Raw genomic sequence first — 19,870 nt, 5'->3', positions numbered from 1 at the left:
TCTATGATTTGAAGTTAAAATCCTCAAATATTGTGACTTTTTTCACGTTTTTCATGTAGTTTGATATTACGTATATATATTCATTTTTACCAATATTTCGATACTATTTCATGTAGTATCTCGATATGTGATTTGGCCTTCAAATCTCAGAATTTCGCAAAATAATGCATTTTAAGCAAGTTTTCTTGCATTTTGTTTCGTACGAAAAATCATCGAATTTAGCAATATTTTGACGTTTATCATCCCCTTTTTTCTTTATGTTATTTAAACAAAATATCATCGAATTATGCAATATTTTGGCGTTTTTCTACGTTTTTGTGAATTTTCAGTTTATTGTTATTAATTCATTAAATATACGATAAAAATGATGCAAACACATAATTGATTAGATAATAACCTTAAATACTTCATTTTCAATCAACCATATGTTTCTTGTTAAAATACTGAGTAGGATATTGAAAAGGGGAGAAGTTCGGTTTTTATTGCATATATCGACGTTTCAGCCGGATTAGAACGGTTTTACGTGTACATCTTCCATCGGTAATATAAACGGAAAATCAAGAACATTTTAGTTAATTCTAATGAAAACACATTGTTTTTTATCATTTGTATTGGAAACACCATTCTCATATGTCTTTTCTTAGGTCTAAATAATACGAAACCTTGCTCTATGATTTGAAGTTAAAATCCTCATATATGGTAAAATAGTGACTTTTTCACGTTAATCATTTAGTTTGATATTACGTAAATATATTCATTTTTACCAATATTTCGATACTATTTCATGTAGTATCACAAAAAGTGATTTGGCCTTCAAATCTCAGAATGTCGCATAATATTGCATTTTAAGCATGTTTTCTTGCATTTTGTTTCGTACGAAAAATCATCGAATTTAGCAATATTTTGACGGTTATCATCTCCTCTCACTTTATGTGATTTAAACAAAATATCATCGAATTAGGCAATATTTTGCCGTTTTTCCACGTTTTTGTGAATTTTCAGTTTATTGTTAATAATTCATTAAATATACGATATAAATGATGCAAACACATAATTAATTAGATAATAACCTTAAATACTTCATTTTCAATCATCTATTTCTTTCTCGTTAAAATACTGAGTAAGATATTGAAAAGGGGAGAAGTTCTGTTTTTATTGCATATATCAGCTTCAGCCGGATTAGAGCGGTTTTACGTGTTCATTTTCCATTGGTAATATAAACGGAAAATCAGGAACATTTTAGTTAATTCTAATGAAAACACTCTGGTTTTTATCATTTGTATTGGAAACAACATTGTCATATGTCTTTTCTTGGATCTAAATAATACGAAACCTCGCTCTATGATTTGAAGTTAAAATCCTCATATATGGTAAAATAGTGACATTTTCACGTTAATCATTTAGTTTGATATTACGTAAATATATTCATTTTTACCAATATTTCGATACTATTTCATGTAGTATCACGATATGTGATTTGGCCTTCAAATCTCAGAATATTGCATAGTATTGCATTTTAAGCAAGTTTTCTTGCATTTTGTTTCCTACGAAAAATCATCGAATTTAGCAATATTTTGAAGTTTATCATCCCCTTTTCCTATATGTGAATTAAACAAAATATCATCGAATTAGGCAATATTTTGCTGTTTTTCCACTTTTTTGTGAATTTTCAGTATTAATTCATTATATATACGATAAAAATGATGCAAACACATAATTGATTAGATAATAACATTAAATACGTCATTTTCAATCAACTATTTGTTTCTCGTTAAAATACTGAGTAAGATACTTAAAAGGGGAGAAGTTCTGTTTATATTGCATATATCGACGTTTCAGCCGGAATAGAACGGTTTTACGTGTACATCTTCCATCGGTAGTATAAACGGAAAATCAGAAACATTTTAGTTAATTCCATTGGTTTTTATCATTTGTATTGGAAACAACATTGTCATATGCCTTTTCTTGGATCTAAATAATACGAAACCTCGCTCTATGATTTGAAGTTAAAATCCTCAAATATGGTAAAATAGTGACTTTTTCACGTTTTTCATGTAGTTTGATATTACGTATATATATTCATTTTTACCAATATTTCGATACTATTTCATGTAGTATCACGATATGTGAGTTGGCCTTCAAATCTCAGAATTTCGCATAATATTGCATTTTAAGCAGGTTTCCTTGCATTTTGTTTCGTACGAAAAATCATCGAATTTAGCAATATTTTGACGTTTATTATCTCCTTTTCTTTTATGTGATTTAAACAAAATATTATAGAATTAGGCAATATTTTGCCGTTTTTCCACGTTTTTGTGAATTTTCAGTCTATGGGTATAAATTCATTAAATATACGATAAAAAAGATGCAAACACATAATTGATTTGAAATATCCCTTTAAATGGTTTATTTTCAATCAACCATTTGTTTCTCGTTAAAATACTGAGTAGGATATTGAAAAGGGGAGATGGTCGGTTTTTATTGCATATATCGACGTTTCAGCGGTTTTACGTGTACATCTTCCATCGGTAATATAAACGGATAATCAGGAACATTTTAGTTAATTCCATTGGTTTTTATCATTTGTATTGGAAACAACATTCTCATATGTCTTTTCTTGGATCTAAATAATACGAAACCTCGCTCTATGATTTGAAGTTAAAATCCTCAAATATTGGTAAATAGTGATTTTTTCACGTTTTTAATGTAGTTTGATATTACGTAAATACATTCATTTTTACCAATATTTCGATACTATTTCATGTAGTATCACGATATGTGATTTGGCCTTCAAATCTCATAATTTCGCAAAATATTGCATTTTAAGCAAGTTTTCTTGCATTTTGTTTCGTACGAAAAATCATCGAATTAAGCAATATTTTGACGTTTATCATCCCCTTTTCCTTTATGTGATTTAAACAAATTATCATCGAATTAGGCAATATTTTTCCGTTTTTCCACGTTTTTGTGAATTTTCAGTTTATTGTTATTAATTCATTATATATACGATAAAAATAATGCAAACACATAATTGATTAGATAATAACATTAAATACTTCATTTTCAATCAACTATTTGTTTCTCGTTAAAATACTGAGTAAGATATTGAAAAGGGGAGAAGTTCTGTTTTTATTGCATATATCGACGTTTCAGCCGGAACAGAGATGTTTTCGTGTACATCTTCCATCGGTAATATAAACGGAAAATCAGGAACATTTTAGTTAATTCTAATGAAAACACATTGATTTTTATCATTTTTATTGGAAACAACATTTTCATATGTCTTTTCTTGGATCTAAATAATACGAAACCTCGCTCTATGATTTGAAGTTAAAATCCTTAAATATGGTTATATAGTGACTTTTTTCACGTTTTTCATATAGTTTGATATTACTTATATATATTCATTTTTACCAATATTTCGATACTATTTCATGTAGTGTCACGATATATGATTTGGCCTTCAAATCTCTGAATTTCGCATAATAATGCATTTTAAGCAAGTTTTCTTGCATTTTATTTAGTACGAAAAATCATCGAATTTAGCAATATTTTGACGTTTATCATCCCCTTTTCCTTTATGTTATTTAAGCAAAATATCATCGAATTAGGCAATATTTTGCCGTTTTTCCACGTTTTTGTGAATTTTCAGTTTATTGTTATTAATTCATTAAATATACAATAAAAATGATGCAAACACATAATTGATTAGATAATAACCTTAAATACTTCATTTTCAATCAACCATTTGTTTCTTGTTAAAATAGTGAGTAGGATATTGAAAAGGGGAGAAGTTCGGTTTTTATTGCATATATCGACGTTTCAGCCGGATTAGAACGGTTTTACGTGTACATCTTCCATCGGTAATATAAACGGAAAATCAGAAATATTTTAGTTAATTCCATTGGTTTTTATCATTTGTATTGGAAACAACATTGTCATATGTCTTTTCTTGGATCTAAATAATACGAAACCTCGCTCTATGATTTGAAGTTAAAATCCTCAAATATGGTTAAAAAGTGACTTTTTTCACGTTTTTCATGTAGTTTGATATTACGTAAGTATATTCATTTTTACCAATATTTCGATACTATTTCATGTAGTATCACGATATGTGATTTGGCCTTCAAATCACAGAATTTCGTAAAATATTGCATTTTAAGCAAGTTTTCTTGCATTTTGTTTCGTACGAAAAATCATCGAATTTAGTAATATTTTGACGTTTATCATCCCCTTTTCCTTTATGTGATTTAAACAAATTATCATCGAATTAGGCAATATTTTGCCGTTTTTCCACGTTTTTGTGAATTTTCTGTTTATTGTTATTAATTCATTATATATACGATAAAAATAATGCAAACACATAATTGATTAGATAATAACCCTAAATACTACATTTTCAATCATCTATTTGTTTCTCGTTAAAATACTCAGTAAGATATTGAAAAGGGGAGAAGGTTCGCATTTTATTGCATATATCGACGTTTTAGCCGAATTAAAGCGGTTTTACGTGTACATCTTACATCGGTAATATAAACGAAAAATCAAGAACATTTTAGTTAATTCTAATGAAAATACATTATTTTTTATCATTTGTATTGGAAACAACATTGTCATATGTCTTTTATTGGATCTAAATAATACGAAACCTCGATCTATGATTTGAAGTTAAAATCCTCAAATATAGTGACTTTTTTCACGTAGTTTGATATTACGTATATATATTCATTTTTACCAATATTTCGATACTATTTCATGTAGTATCACGATATGTGATTTGGCCTTCAAATCTCAGAGTTTCGCAAAATAATGCATTTGAAGCAAGTTTTCTTGCATTTCGTTTCGTACGAAAAATCATCGAATTTAGCAATATTTGGACGTTTATCATCCCCTTTTCCTTTATGTTATTTAAACAAAATATCATCGAATTAGGCAATATTTTGCCGTTTTTCCACGTTTTTGTGAATTTTCAGTTTATTGTTAATAATTCATTAAATATACGATATAAATGATGCAAACACATAATTAATTAGATAATAACCTTAAATACTTCATTTTCAATCATCTATTTCTTTCTCGTTAAAATACTGAGTAAGATATTGAAAAGGGGAGAAGTTCTGTTTTTATTGCATATATCGACGTTTCAGCCGGATTAGAGCGGTTTTACGTGTACATTTTCCATTGGTAAAATAAACGGAAAATCAGGAACATTTTAGTTAATTCTAATGAAAACACATTGATTTTTATCATTTTTATTGGAAACAACATTGTCATATGTCTTTTCTTGGATCTAAATAATACTAAACCTCGATCTATGATTTGAAGTTAAAATCCTCAAATATTGTGACTTTTTTCACGTTTTTCATGTAGTTTGATATTACGTATTTATGTTCATTTTTACCAATATTTCGATACTATTTCATGTAGTATCACGATATGTGATTTGGCCTTCAAATCTCAGAATATTGCATAATATTGCATTTTAAACAAGTTTTCTTGCATTTTGTTTCCTACGAAAAATCATCGAATTTAGCAATATTTTGACGTTTATCATCCCCTTTTCCTATATGTGAATTAAACAAAATATCATCGAATTAGGCAATATTTTGCTGTTTTTCAACGTTTTTGTGAATTTTCAGTATTAATTCATTATATATACGATAAAAATGATGCAAACACATAATTGATTAGATAATAACATTAAATACGTCATTTTCAATCAACTATTTGTTTCTCGTTAAAATACTGAGTAAGATATTTAAAAGGGGAGAAGTTCTGTTTTTATTGCATATATCGACGTTTCAGCCGGAATAGAACGGTTTTACGTGTACATCTTCCATCGGTAGTATAAACGGAAAATCAGAAACATTTTAGTTAATTCCAATGGTTTTTATCATTTGTATTGGAAACAACATTGTCATATGTCTTTTCTTGGATCTAAATAATACGAAACCTCGCTCTATGATTTGAAGTTAAAATCCTCAAATCTGGTTAAAAAGTGACTTTTTTCACGTTTTTCATGTAGTTTGATATTACGTAAATATATTCATTTTTACCAATATTTCGATACTATTTCATGTAGTATCACGATATGTGATTTGGCCTTCAAATCTCAGAATTTCGCAAAATATTGCATTTTAAGCAAGTTTTCTTGCATTTTGTTTCGTACGAAAAATCATTGAATTTAACAATATTTTGACGTTTATCATCCCCTTTTCCTTTATGTGATTTAAACAAATTATCATCGAATTAGGCAATATTTTGCCGTTTTTCCACGTTTTTGTAAATTTTCAGTTCATTGTTATTAATTCATTATATATACGATAAAAATGATGCAAACACATAATTGATTAGAAATAACTCTTAAATACTTCATTTTCAATCATCTATTTGTTTCTCGTTAAAATACTGAGTAAGATATTAAAAAGGGGAGAAGTTCTGTTTTTATTGCATATATCGACGTTTCAGCCGGAATAGAGATGTTTTCGTGTACATCTTCCATCGGTAATATAAACGGAAAATCAGGAACATTTTAGTTAATTCTAATGAAAACACATTGATTTTTATCATTTTTATTAGAAACAACATTGTCATATGTCTTTTCTTGGATCTAAATAATACTAAACCTCGATCTATGATTTGAAGTTAAAATCCTCAAATATAGTGACTTTTTTCACGTTTTTCATGTAGTTTGATATTACGTATATATATTCATTTTTACCAATATTTCGACACTATTTCATGTAGTATCTCGATATGTGATTTGGCCTTCAAATCTCAGAATTTCGCAAAATAATGCATTTTAAGCAAGTTTTCTTGCATTTTGTTTCGTACGAAAAATCATCGAATTTAGCAATATTTTGACGTTTATCATCCCCTTTTCCTTTATGTTATTTAAACAAAATATCATCGAATTAGGCAATATTTTGGCGTTTTTCTACGTTTTTGTGAATTTTCAGTTTATTGTTATTAATTCATTAAATATACGATAAAAATGATGCAAACACATAATTGATTAGATAATAACCTTAAATACTTCATTTTCAATCAACCATATGTTTCTTGTTAAAATACTGAGTAGGATATTGAAAAGGGGAGAAGTTCGGTTTTTATTGCATATATCGACGTTTCAGCCGGATTAGAACGGTTTTACGTGTACATCTTCCATCGGTAATATAAACGGAAAATCAAGAACATTTTAGTTAATTCTAATGAAAACACATTGTTTTTTATCATTTGTATTGGAAACACCATTCTCATATGTCTTTTCTTGGGTCTAAATAATACGAAACCTTGCTCTATGATTTGAATTTAAAATCCTCATATATGGTAAAATAGTGACTTTTTCACGTTAATCATTTAGTTTGATATTACGTAAATATATTCATTTTTACCAATATTTCGATACTATTTCATGTAGTATCACAATAAGTGATTTGGCCTTCAAATCTCAGAATGTCGCATAATATTGCATTTTAAGCATGTTTTCTTGCATTTTGTTTCGTACGAAAAATCATCGAATTTAGCAATATTTTGACGTTTATCATCTCCTCTCACTTTATGTGATTTAAACAAAATATCATCGAATTAGGCAATATTTTGCCGTTTTTCCACGTTTTTGTGAATTTTCAGTTTATTGTTAATAATTCATTAAATATACGATATAAATGATGCAAACACATAATTAATTAGATAATAACCTTAAATACTTCATTTTCAATCATCTATTTCTTTCTCGTTAAAATACTGAGTAAGATATTGAAAAGGGGAGAAGTTCTGTTTTTATTGCATATATCAGTTTCAGCCGGATTAGAGCGGTTTTACGTGTACATTTTCCATTGGTAATATAAACGGAAAATCAGGAACATTTTAGTTAATTCTAATGAAAACACTCTGGTTTTTATCATTTGTATTGGAAACAACATTGTCATATGTCTTTTCTTGGATCTAAATAATACGAAACCTCGCTCTATGATTTGAAGTTAAAATCCTCAAATATGGTAAAATAGTGACTTTTTCACGTTAATCATTTAGTTTGATATTACGTAAATATATTCATTTTTACCAATATTTCGATACTATTTCATGTAGTATCACGATATGTGATTTGGCCTTCAAATCTCAGAATATTGCATAGTATTGCATTTTAAGCAAGTTTTCTTGCATTTTGTTTCCTACGAAAAATCATCGAATTTAGCAATATTTTGAAGTTTATCATCCCCTTTTCCTATATGTGAATTAAACAAAATATCATCGAATTAGGCAATATTTTGCTGTTTTTCCACGTTTTTGTGAATTTTCAGTATTAATTCATTATATATACGATAAAAATGATGCAAACACATAATTGATTAGATAATAACATTAAATATGTCATTTTCAATCAACTATTTGTTTCTCGTTAAAATACTGAGTAAGATACTTAAAAGGGGAGAAGTTCTGTTTTTATTGCATATATCGACGTTTCAGCCGGAATAGAACGGTTTCACGTGTACATCTTCCATCGGTAGTATAAACGGAAAATCAGAAACATTTTAGTTAATTCCATTGGTTTTTATCATTTGTATTGGAAACAACATTGTCATATGCCTTTTCTTGGATCTAAATAATACTAAACCTCGCTCTATGATTTGAAGTTAAAATCCTCAAATATGGTAAAATAGTGACTTTTTCACGTTTTTCATGTAGTTTGATATTACGTATATATATTCATTTTTACCAATATTTCGATACTATTTCATGTAGTATCACGATATGAGAGTTGGCCTTCAAATCTCAGAATTTCGCATAATATTGCATTTTAAGCAGGTTTCCTTGCATTTTGTTTCGTACGAAAAATCATCGAATTTAGCAATATTTTAACGTTTATTATCTCCTTTTCTTTTATGTGATTTAAACAAAATATTATAGAATTAGGCAATATTTTGCCGTTTTTCCACGTTTTTGTGAATTTTCAGTCTATGGGTATAAATTCATTAAATATACGATAAAAAAGATGCAAACACATAATTGATTAGAAATAACCCTTAAATGGTTTATTTTCAATCAACTATTTGTTTCTCGTTAAAATACTGAGTAGGATATTGAAAAGGGGAGATGGTCGGTTTTTATTGCATATATCGACGTTTCAGTGGTTTTACGTGTACATCTTCCATCGGTAATATAAACGGATAATCAGGAACATTTTAGTTAATTCCATTGGTTTTTATCATTTGTATTGGAAACAACATTCTCATATGTCTTTTCTTGGATCTAAATAATACGAAACCTCGCTCTATGATTTGAAGTTAAAATCCTCAAATATTGGTAAATAGTGATTTTTTCACGTTTTTAATGTAGTTTGATATTACGTAAATACATTCATTTTTACCAATATTTCGATACTATTTCATGTAGTATCACGATATGTGATTTGGCCTTCAAATCTCAGAATTTCGCAAAATATTGCATTTTAAGCAAGTTTTCTTGCATTTTGTTTCGTACGAAAAATCATCGAATTAAGCAATATTTTGACGTTTATCATCCCCTTTTCCTTTATGTGATTTAAACAAATTATCATCGAATTAGGCAATATTTTTCCGTTTTTCCACGTTTTTGTGAATTTTCAGTTTATTGTTATTAATTCATTATATATACGATAAAAATAAAGCAAACACATAATTGATTAGATAATAACATTAAATACTTCATTTTCAATCAACTATTTGTTTCTCGTTAAAATACTGAGTAAGATATTGAAAAGGGGAGAAGTTCTGTTTTTATTGCATATATCGACGTTTCAGCCGGAACAGAGATGTTTTCGTGTACATCTTCCATCGGTAATATAAACGGAAAATCAGGAACATTTTAGTTAATTCTAATGAAAACACATTGATTTTTATCATTTTTATTGGAAACAACATTTTCATATGTCTTTTCTTGGATCTAAATAATACGAAACCTCGCTCTATGATTTGAAGTTAAAATCCTTAAATATGGTTATATAGTGACTTTTTTCACGTTTTTCATATAGTTTGATATTACTTATATATATTCATTTTTACCAATATTTCGATACTATTTCATGTAGTGTCACGATATATGATTTGGCCTTCAAATCTCAGAATTTCGCATAATAATGCATTTTAAGCAAGTTTTCTTGCATTTTATTTAGTACGAAAAATCATCGAATTTAGCAATATTTTGACGTTTATCATCCCCTTTTCCTTTATGTGATTTAAACAAATTATCATCGAATTAGGCAATATTTTTCTGTTTTTCCACGTTTTTGTGAATTTTCAGTTTATTGTTATTAATTCATTAAATATACAATAAAAATGATGCAAACACATAATTGATTAGATAATAACCTTAAATACTTCATTTTCAATCAACCATTTGTTTCTTGTTAAAATAGTGAGTAGGATATTGAAAAGGGGAGAAGTTCGGTTTTTATTGCATATATCGACGTTTCAGCCGGATTAGAACGGTTTTACGTGTACATCTTCCATCGGTAATATAAACGGAAAATCAGAAATATTTTAGTTAATTCCATTGGTTTTTATCATTTGTATTGGAAACAACATTGTCATATGTCTTTTCTTGGATCTAAATAATACGAAACCTCGCTCTATGATTTGAAGTTAAAATCCTCAAATATGGTTAAAAAGTTACTTTTTTCACGTTTTTCATGTAGTTTGATATTACGTAAGTATATTCATTTTTACCAATATTTCGATACTATTTCATGTAGTATCACGATATGTGATTTGGCCTTCAAATCACAGAATTTCGTAAAATATTGCATTTTAAGCAAGTTTTCTTGCATTTTGTTTCGTACGAAAAATCATCGAATTTAGTAATATTTTGACGTTTATCATCCCCTTTTCCTTTATGTGATTTAAACAAATTATCATCGAATTAGGCAATATTTTGCCGTTTTTCCACGTTTTTGTGAATTTTCTGTTTATTGTTATTAATTCATTATATATACGATAAAAATAATGCAAACACATAATTGATTAGATAATAACCCTAAATACTACATTTTCAATCATCTATTTGTTTCTCGTTAAAATACTCAGTAAGATATTGAAAAGGGGAGAAGGTTCGCACTTTATTGCATATATCGACGTTTTAGCCGAATTAAAGCGGTTTTACGTGTACATCTTACATCGGTAATATAAATGAAAAATCAAGAACATTTTAGTTAATTCTAATGAAAATACATTATTTTTTATCATTTGTATTGGAAACAACATTGTCATATGTCTTTTATTGGATCTAAATAATACGAAACCTCGATCTATGATTTGAAGTTAAAATCCTCAAATATAGTGACTTTTTTCACGTAGTTTGATATTACGTATATATATTCATTTTTACCAATATTTCGATACTATTTCATGTAGTATCACGATATGTGATTTGGCCTTCAAATCTCAGAGTTTCGCAAAATAATGCATTTGAAGCAAGTTTTCTTGCATTTCGTTTCGTACGAAAAATCATCGAATTTAGCAATATTTGGACGTTTATCATCCCCTTTTCCTTTATGTTATTTAAACAAAATATCATCGAATAACGCAATATTTTGGCGTTTTTCTACGTTTTTGTGAATTTTCAGTTTATTTTTATTTATTCATTAAATATACGATAAAAATGATGCAAACACATAATTGATTAGATAATAACCTTAAATACTTCATTTTCAATCAACCATTTGTTTCTTGTTAAAATACTGAGTAGGATATTGAAAAGGGGAGCAGTTCGGTTTTTATTGCATATATCGACGTTTCAGCCGGATAAGAACGGTTTTACGTGTACATCTTCCATCGTTAATATAAACGGAAAATCAAGAACATTTTAGTTAATTCTAATGAAAACACATTGTTTTTTATCATTTGTATTGGAAACACCATTCTCATATGTCTTTTCTTGGGTCTAAATAATACGAAACCTTGCTCTATGATTTGAAGTTAAAATCCTCATATATGGTAAAATAGTGACTTTTTCACGTTAATCATTTAGTTTGATATTACGTAAATATATTCATTTTTACCAATATTTCGATACTATTTCATGTAGTATCACAATAAGTGATTTGGCCTTCAAATCTCAGAATGTCGCATAATATTGCATTTTAAGCATGTTTTCTTGCATTTTGTTTCGTACGAAAAATCATCGAATTTAGCAATATTTTGACGTTTATCATCTCCTCTCACTTTATGTGATTTAAACAAAATATCATCGAATTAGGCAATATTTTGCCGTTTTTCCACGTTTTTGTGAATTTTCAGTTTATTGTTAATAATTCATTAAATATACGATATAAATGATGCAAACACATAATTAATTAGATAATAACCTTAAATACTTCATTTTCAATCATCTATTTCTTTCTCGTTAAAATACTGAGTAAGATATTGAAAAGGGGAGAAGTTCTGTTTTTATTGCATATATCAGTTTCAGCCGGATTAGAGCGGTTTTACGTGTACATTTTCCATTGGTAATATAAACGGAAAATCAGGAACATTTTAGTTAATTCTAATGAAAACACTCTGGTTTTTATCATTTGTATTGGAAACAACATTGTCATATGTCTTTTCTTGGATCTAAATAATACGAAACCTCGCTCTATGATTTGAAGTTAAAATCCTCAAATATGGTAAAATAGTGACTTTTTCACGTTAATCATTTAGTTTGATATTACGTAAATATATTCATTTTTACCAATATTTCGATACTATTTCATGTAGTATCACGATATGTGATTTGGCCTTCAAATCTCAGAATATTGCATAGTATTGCATTTTAAGCAAGTTTTCTTGCATTTTGTTTCCTACGAAAAATCATCGAATTTAGCAATATTTTGAAGTTTATCATCCCCTTTTCCTATATGTGAATTAAACAAAATATCATCGAATTAGGCAATATTTTGCTGTTTTTCCACGTTTTTGTGAATTTTCAGTATTAATTCATTATATATACGATAAAAATGATGCAAACACATAATTGATTACATAATAACATTAAATACGTCATTTTCAATCAACTATTTGTTTCTCGTTAAAATACTGAGTAAGATACTTAAAAGGGGAGAAGTTCTGTTTTTATTGCATATATCGACGTTTCAGCCGGAATAGAACGGTTTTACGTGTACATCTTCCATCGGTAGTATAAACGGAAAATCAGAAACATTTTAGTTAATTCCATTGGTTTTTATCATTTGTATTGGAAACAACATTGTCATATTCCTTTTCTTGGATCTAAATAATACTAAACCTCGCTCTATGATTTGAAGTTAAAATCCTCAAATATGGTAAAATAGTGACTTTTTCACGTTTTTCATGTAGTTTGATATTACGTATATATATTCATTTTTACCAATATTTCGATACTATTTCATGTAGTATCACGATATGAGAGTTGGCCTTCAAATCTCAGAATTTCGCATAATATTGCATTTTAAGCAGGTTTCCTTGCATTTTGTTTCGTACGAAAAATCATCGAATTTAGCAATATTTTAACGTTTATTATCTCCTTTTCTTTTATGTGATTTAAACAAAATATTATAGAATTAGGCAATATTTTGCCGTTTTTCCACGTTTTTGTGAATTTTCAGTCTATGGGTATAAATTCATTAAATATACGATAAATAAGATGCAAACACATAATTGATTAGAAATAACCCTTAAATGGTTTATTTTCAATCAACTATTTGTTTCTCGTTAAAATACTGAGTAGGATATTGAAAAGGGGAGATGGTCGGTTTTTATTGCATATATCGACGTTTCAGTGGTTTTACGTGTACATCTTCCATCGGTAATATAAACGGATAATCAGGAACATTTTAGTTAATTCCATTGGTTTTTATCATTTGTATTGGAAACAACATTCTCATATGTCTTTTCTTGGATCTAAATAATACGAAACCTCGCTCTATGATTTGAAGTTAAAATCCTCAAATATTGGTAAATAGTGATTTTTTCACGTTTTTAATGTAGTTTGATATTACGTAAATACATTCATTTTTACCAATATTTCGATACTATTTCATGTAGTATCACGATATGTGATTTGGCCTTCAAATCTCAGAATTTCGCAAAATATTGCATTTTAAGCAAGTTTTCTTGCATTTTGTTTCGTACGAAAAATCATCGAATTAAGCAATATTTTGACGTTTATCATCCCCTTTTCCTTTATGTGATTTAAACAAATTATCATCGAATTAGGCAATATTTTTCCGTTTTTCCACGTTTTTGTGAATTTTCAGTTTATTGTTAATAATTCATTATATATACGATAAAAATAATGCAAACACATAATTGATTAGATAATAACATTAAATACTTCATTTTCAATCAACTATTTGTTTCTCGTTAAAATACTGAGTAAGATATTGAAAAGGGGAGAAGTTCTGTTTTTATTGCATATATCAACGTTTCAGCCGGAACAGAGATGTTTTCGTGTACATCTTCCATCGGTAATATAAACGGAAAATCAGGAACATTTTAGTTAATTCTAATGAAAACACATTGATTTTTATCATTTTTATTGGAAACAACATTTTCATATGTCTTTTCTTGGATCTAAATAATACGAAACCTCGCTCTATGATTTGAAGTTAAAATCCTTAAATATGGTTATATAGTGACTTTTTTCACGTTTTTCATATAGTTTGATATTACTTATATATATTCATTTTTACCAATATTTCGATACTATTTCATGTAGTGTCACGATATATGATTTGGCCTTCAAATCTCAGAATTTCGCATAATAATGCATTTTAAGCAAGTTTTCTTGCATTTTATTTAGTACGAAAAATCATCGAATTTAGCAATATTTTGACGTTTATCATCCCCTTTTCCTTTATGTGATTTAAACAAATTATCATCGAATTAGGCAATATTTTTCCGTTTTTCCACGTTTTTGTGAATTTTCAGTTTATTGTTATTAATTCATTAAATATACAATAAAAATGATGCAAACACATAATTGATTAGATAATAACCTTAAATACTTCATTTTCAATCAACCATTTGTTTCTTGTTAAAATAGTGAGTAGGATATTGAAAAGGGGAGAAGTTCGGTTTTTATTGCATATATCGACGTTTCAGCCGGATTAGAACGGTTTTACGTGTACATCTTCCATCGGTAATATAAACGGAAAATCAGAAATATTTTAGTTAATTCCATTGGTTTTTATCATTTGTATTGGAAACAACATTGTCATATGTCTTTTCTTGGATCTAAATAATACGAAACCTCGCTCTATGATTTGAAGTTAAAATCCTCAAATATGGTTAAAAAGTTACTTTTTTCACGTTTTTCATGTAGTTTGATATTACGTAAGTATATTCATTTTTACCAATATTTCGATACTATTTCATGTAGTATCACGATATGTGATTTGGCCTTCAAATCACAGAATTTCGTAAAATATTGCATTTTAAGCAAGTTTTCTTGCATTTTGTTTCGTACGAAAAATCATCGAATTTAGTAATATTTTGACGTTTATCATCCCCTTTTCCTTTATGTGATTTAAACAAAATTATCATCGAATTAGGCAATATTTTGCCGTTTTTCCACGTTTTTGTGAATTTTCATGTTTATTGTTATTAATTCATTATATATACGATAAAAATAATGCAAACACATAATTGATTAGATAATAACCCTAAATACTACATTTTCAATCATCTATTTGTTTCTCGTTAAAATACTCAGTAAGATATTGAAAAGGGGAGAAGGCTCGCACTTTATTGCATATATCGACGTTTTAGCCGAATTAAAGCGGTTTTACGTGTACATCTTACATCGGTAATATAAACGGAAAAATCAAGAACATTTTAGTTAATTCTAATGAAAATACATTATTTTTTATCATTTGTATTGGAAACAACATTGTCATATGTCTTTTATTGGATCTAAATAATACGAAACCTCGATCTATGATTTGAAGTTAAAATCCTCAAATATGTAATAGTGACTTTTTTCACGTTAGTTTGATATTACGTATATATATTCATTTTTACCAATATTTCGATACTATTTCATGTAGTATCACGATATGTGATTTGGCCTTCAAATCTCAGAAGTTTCGCATAATATTGCATTTTAAGCAAGTTTTCTTGCATTTCGTTTCGTACGAAAAATCATCGAATTTAGCAATATTTTGACGTTTATCATCCCCTTTTCCTTTATGTGATTTAAACAAAATATCATCGAATTAGGCAATATTTTGCCGTTTTTCCTACGTTTTTGTGAATTTTCAGTTTATTGTTATTAATTCATTAAATATACGATAAAAATGATGCAAACACATAATTGATTAGATAATAACCTTAAATACTTCATTTTCAATCAATCTATTTGTTTCTCGTTAAAATACTGAGTAAGGATATTGAAAAGGGGAGAAGTTCTGTTTTTATTGCATATATCGACGTTTCAGCCGGATAAGAGCGGTTTTACGTGTACATCTTCCATCTGTAATATAAACGGAAAATCAAGGAACTATTTTAGTTAATTCTAATGAAAACACTCTGTTTTTTATCATTTGTATTGGAAACAACATTGTCATATGTATTTTCTTGGATCTAAATAATACGAAACCTCGCTCTATGATTTGAAGTTAAAATCCTCAAATATGGTAAAATAGTGACTTCTTTCACGTTTTTCATGTAGTTTGATATTACGTAAATATATTCATTTTTACCAATATTTCGATACTATTTCATGTAGTATCACGATATGTGAGTTGGCCTTCAAATCTCAGAATTTCGCATAATATTGCATTTTAAGCAAGTTTTCTTGCATTTTGTTTCGTACGAAAAATCATCGAATTTAGCAATATTTTGACGTTTATTATCTCCTTTTCCTATATGTGATTTAAACAAAATATCATCGAATTAGGCAATATGTTGCCGTTTTTCCACGTTTTTGTGAATTTTCAGTCAATGGGTATAAATTTATTAAATATACGATAAAAATGATGCAAACACATAATTGATTAGATAATAACCTTAAATACTTCATTTTCAATCATCTATTTGTTTCTCCTTAAAATACTGAGTAAGAGATTGTAAATTGGAGAAGTTCGGTTTTTATTGCGTATATCGACGTTTCAGCCGGATTAGAGCAGTTTTACGTGAACATCTTCCATCGGTAATATAAACGAAAAATCAAGAACATTTTAGTTAATTCTAATGAAAACACATTGTTTTTATCATTTGTATTGGAAACACCATTCTCATGTCTTTTCTTGGATCTAAATAATACGAAACCTCGCTCTATGATTTGAAGTTAAAATCCTCAAATATGGTAAAATAGTGACTTTTTCACGTTAATCATTTAGTTTGATATTACGTAAATATATTCATTTTTACCAATATTTCGATACTATTTCATTTAGTATCACAATATGTGATTTGGCCTTCAAATCTCAGAATCTCGCATAATATTGCATTTTAAGCAAGTTTTCTTGCATTTTGTTTCGTACGAAAAATCATAGAATATAGCAATATTTTGACGTTTATCATACCCTTTTCCTTTATGTGAAATAAACAAAATATCATCGAATTAGGCAATATTTTGCTGTTTTTCCACGTTTTTGTGAATTTTCAGTATTAATTCATTATATATACGATAAAAATGATGCAAACACATAATTGATTAGATAATAACATTAAATACTTCATTTTCAATCAACTATTTGTTTCTCGTTAAAATACTGAGTAAGATATTGAAAAGGGGAGAAGTTCTGTTTTTATTGCATATATCGACGTTTCAGCCGGAATAGAGATGTTTTCGTGTACATCTTCCATCGGTAATATAAACGGAAAATCAGGAACATTTTAGTTAATTCTAATGAAAACACATTGATTTTTATCATTTTTATTGGAAACAACATTGTCATATGTCTTTTCTTGGATCTAAATAATACGAAACCTCACTCTATGATTTGAAGTTAAAATCCTTAAATATGGTTATATAGTGACTTTTTCACGTTTTTCATATAGTTTGATATTACGTATATATATTCATTTTTACCAATATTTCGATACTATTTCATGTAGTGTCACGATATATGATTTGGCCTTCAAATCTCAGAATTTCGCATAATAATGCATTTTAAGCAAGTTTTCTTGCATTTTGTTTCGTACGAAAAATCATCGAATTAAGCAATATTTTGACGTTTATCATCCCCTTTTCCTTTACGTTATTTAAACAAAATATCATCGAATTAGGCAATATTTTGCAGTTTTTCCACGTTTTTGTGAATTTTCAGTTTATTGTTATTAATTCCTTAAATATACGATAAAAATGATGCAAACACATAATTGATTAGATAATAACCTTAAATACTTCATTTTCAATCAACCATTTGTTTCTTGTTAAAATACTGAGTAGGATATTGAAAAGGGGAGAAGTTCGGTTTTTATTGCATATATCGACGTTTCAGCCGGATTAGAACGGTTTTACGTGTACATCTTCCATCGGTAATATAAACGGAAAATCAGAAACATTTTAGTTAATTCCATTGGTTTTTATCATTTGTATTGGAAACAACATTGTCATATGTCTTTTCTTGGATCTAAATAATACGAAACCTCGCTATATGATTTGAAGTTAAAATCCTCAAATATGAAAAAATAGTGACTTTTTCACGTTTTTCATGTAGATATATTCATTTTTACCAACATTTCGATACTATTTCATGTAGTATCACGATATGTGAGTTGGCCTTCAAATCTCAGAATTTCGCATAATATTGCATTTTAAGCAAGTTTTCTTGCATTTTGTTTCGTACGAAAAATCATCGAATTTAGCAATATTTGGACGTTTATCATCCCTTTTTCCTTTATGTTATTTAAACAAAATATCATCGAATAACGCAATATTTTGGCGTTTTTCTACGTTTTTGTGAATTTTCAGTTTATTGTTATTAATTCATTATATATACGATAAAAATGATGCAAACACATAATTGATTAGATAATAACCTTAAATACTTCATTTTCAATCAACCATTTGTTTCTTATTAAAATAGTGAGTAGGATATTGAAAAGGGGAGAAGTTCGGTTTTTATTGCATATATCGACGTTTCAGCCGGATTAGAACGGTTTTACGTGTACATCTTCCATCGGTAATATAAACGGAAAATCAGAAATATTTTAGTTAATTCCATTGTTTTTTATCATTTATATTGGAAACAACATTGTCATATGTCTTTTCTTGGATCTAAATAATACGAAACCTCGCTCTATGATTTGAAGTTAAAATCCTCAAATATGGTTAAAAAGTGCATTTTTCACGTTTTTCATGTAGTTTGATATTACGTAAGTATATTAATTTTTACCAATATTTCGATACTATTTCATGTAGTATCACGATATGTGATTTGGCCTTCAAATCTCAGAATTTCGTAAAATATTGCATTTTAAGCAAGTTTTCTTGCATTTTGTTTCGTACGAAAAATCATCGAATTTAGTAATATTTTGACGTTTATCATCCCCTTTTCCTTTATGTGATTTAAACAAATTATCATCGAATTAGGCAATATTTTGCCGTTTTTCCACGTTTTTGTGAATTTTCTGTTTATTGTTATTAATTCATTATATATACGATAAAAATAATGCAAACACATAATTGATTAGATAATAACCCTAAATACTACATTTTCAATCATCTATTTGTTTCTCGTTAACATACTCAGTAAGATATTGAAAAGGGGGAGAAGGTTCGCATTTTATTGCATATATCGACGTTTTAGCCGAATTAAAGCGGTTTTACGTGTACATCTTCCATCGGTAATATAAACGAAAAATCAAGAACATTTTAGTTAATTCTAATGAAAATACATTATTTTTTATCATTTGTATTGGAAACA

The sequence above is a fragment of the Procambarus clarkii genome, chromosome 70, assembly GCF_040958095.1.
Source record: "Procambarus clarkii isolate CNS0578487 chromosome 70, FALCON_Pclarkii_2.0, whole genome shotgun sequence".
Lineage (NCBI taxonomy): Eukaryota > Metazoa > Arthropoda > Malacostraca > Decapoda > Cambaridae > Procambarus > Procambarus clarkii.
The sequence above is the reverse complement of the archived record's forward strand: the minus strand, read 5'-3'. Positions refer to the sequence as shown.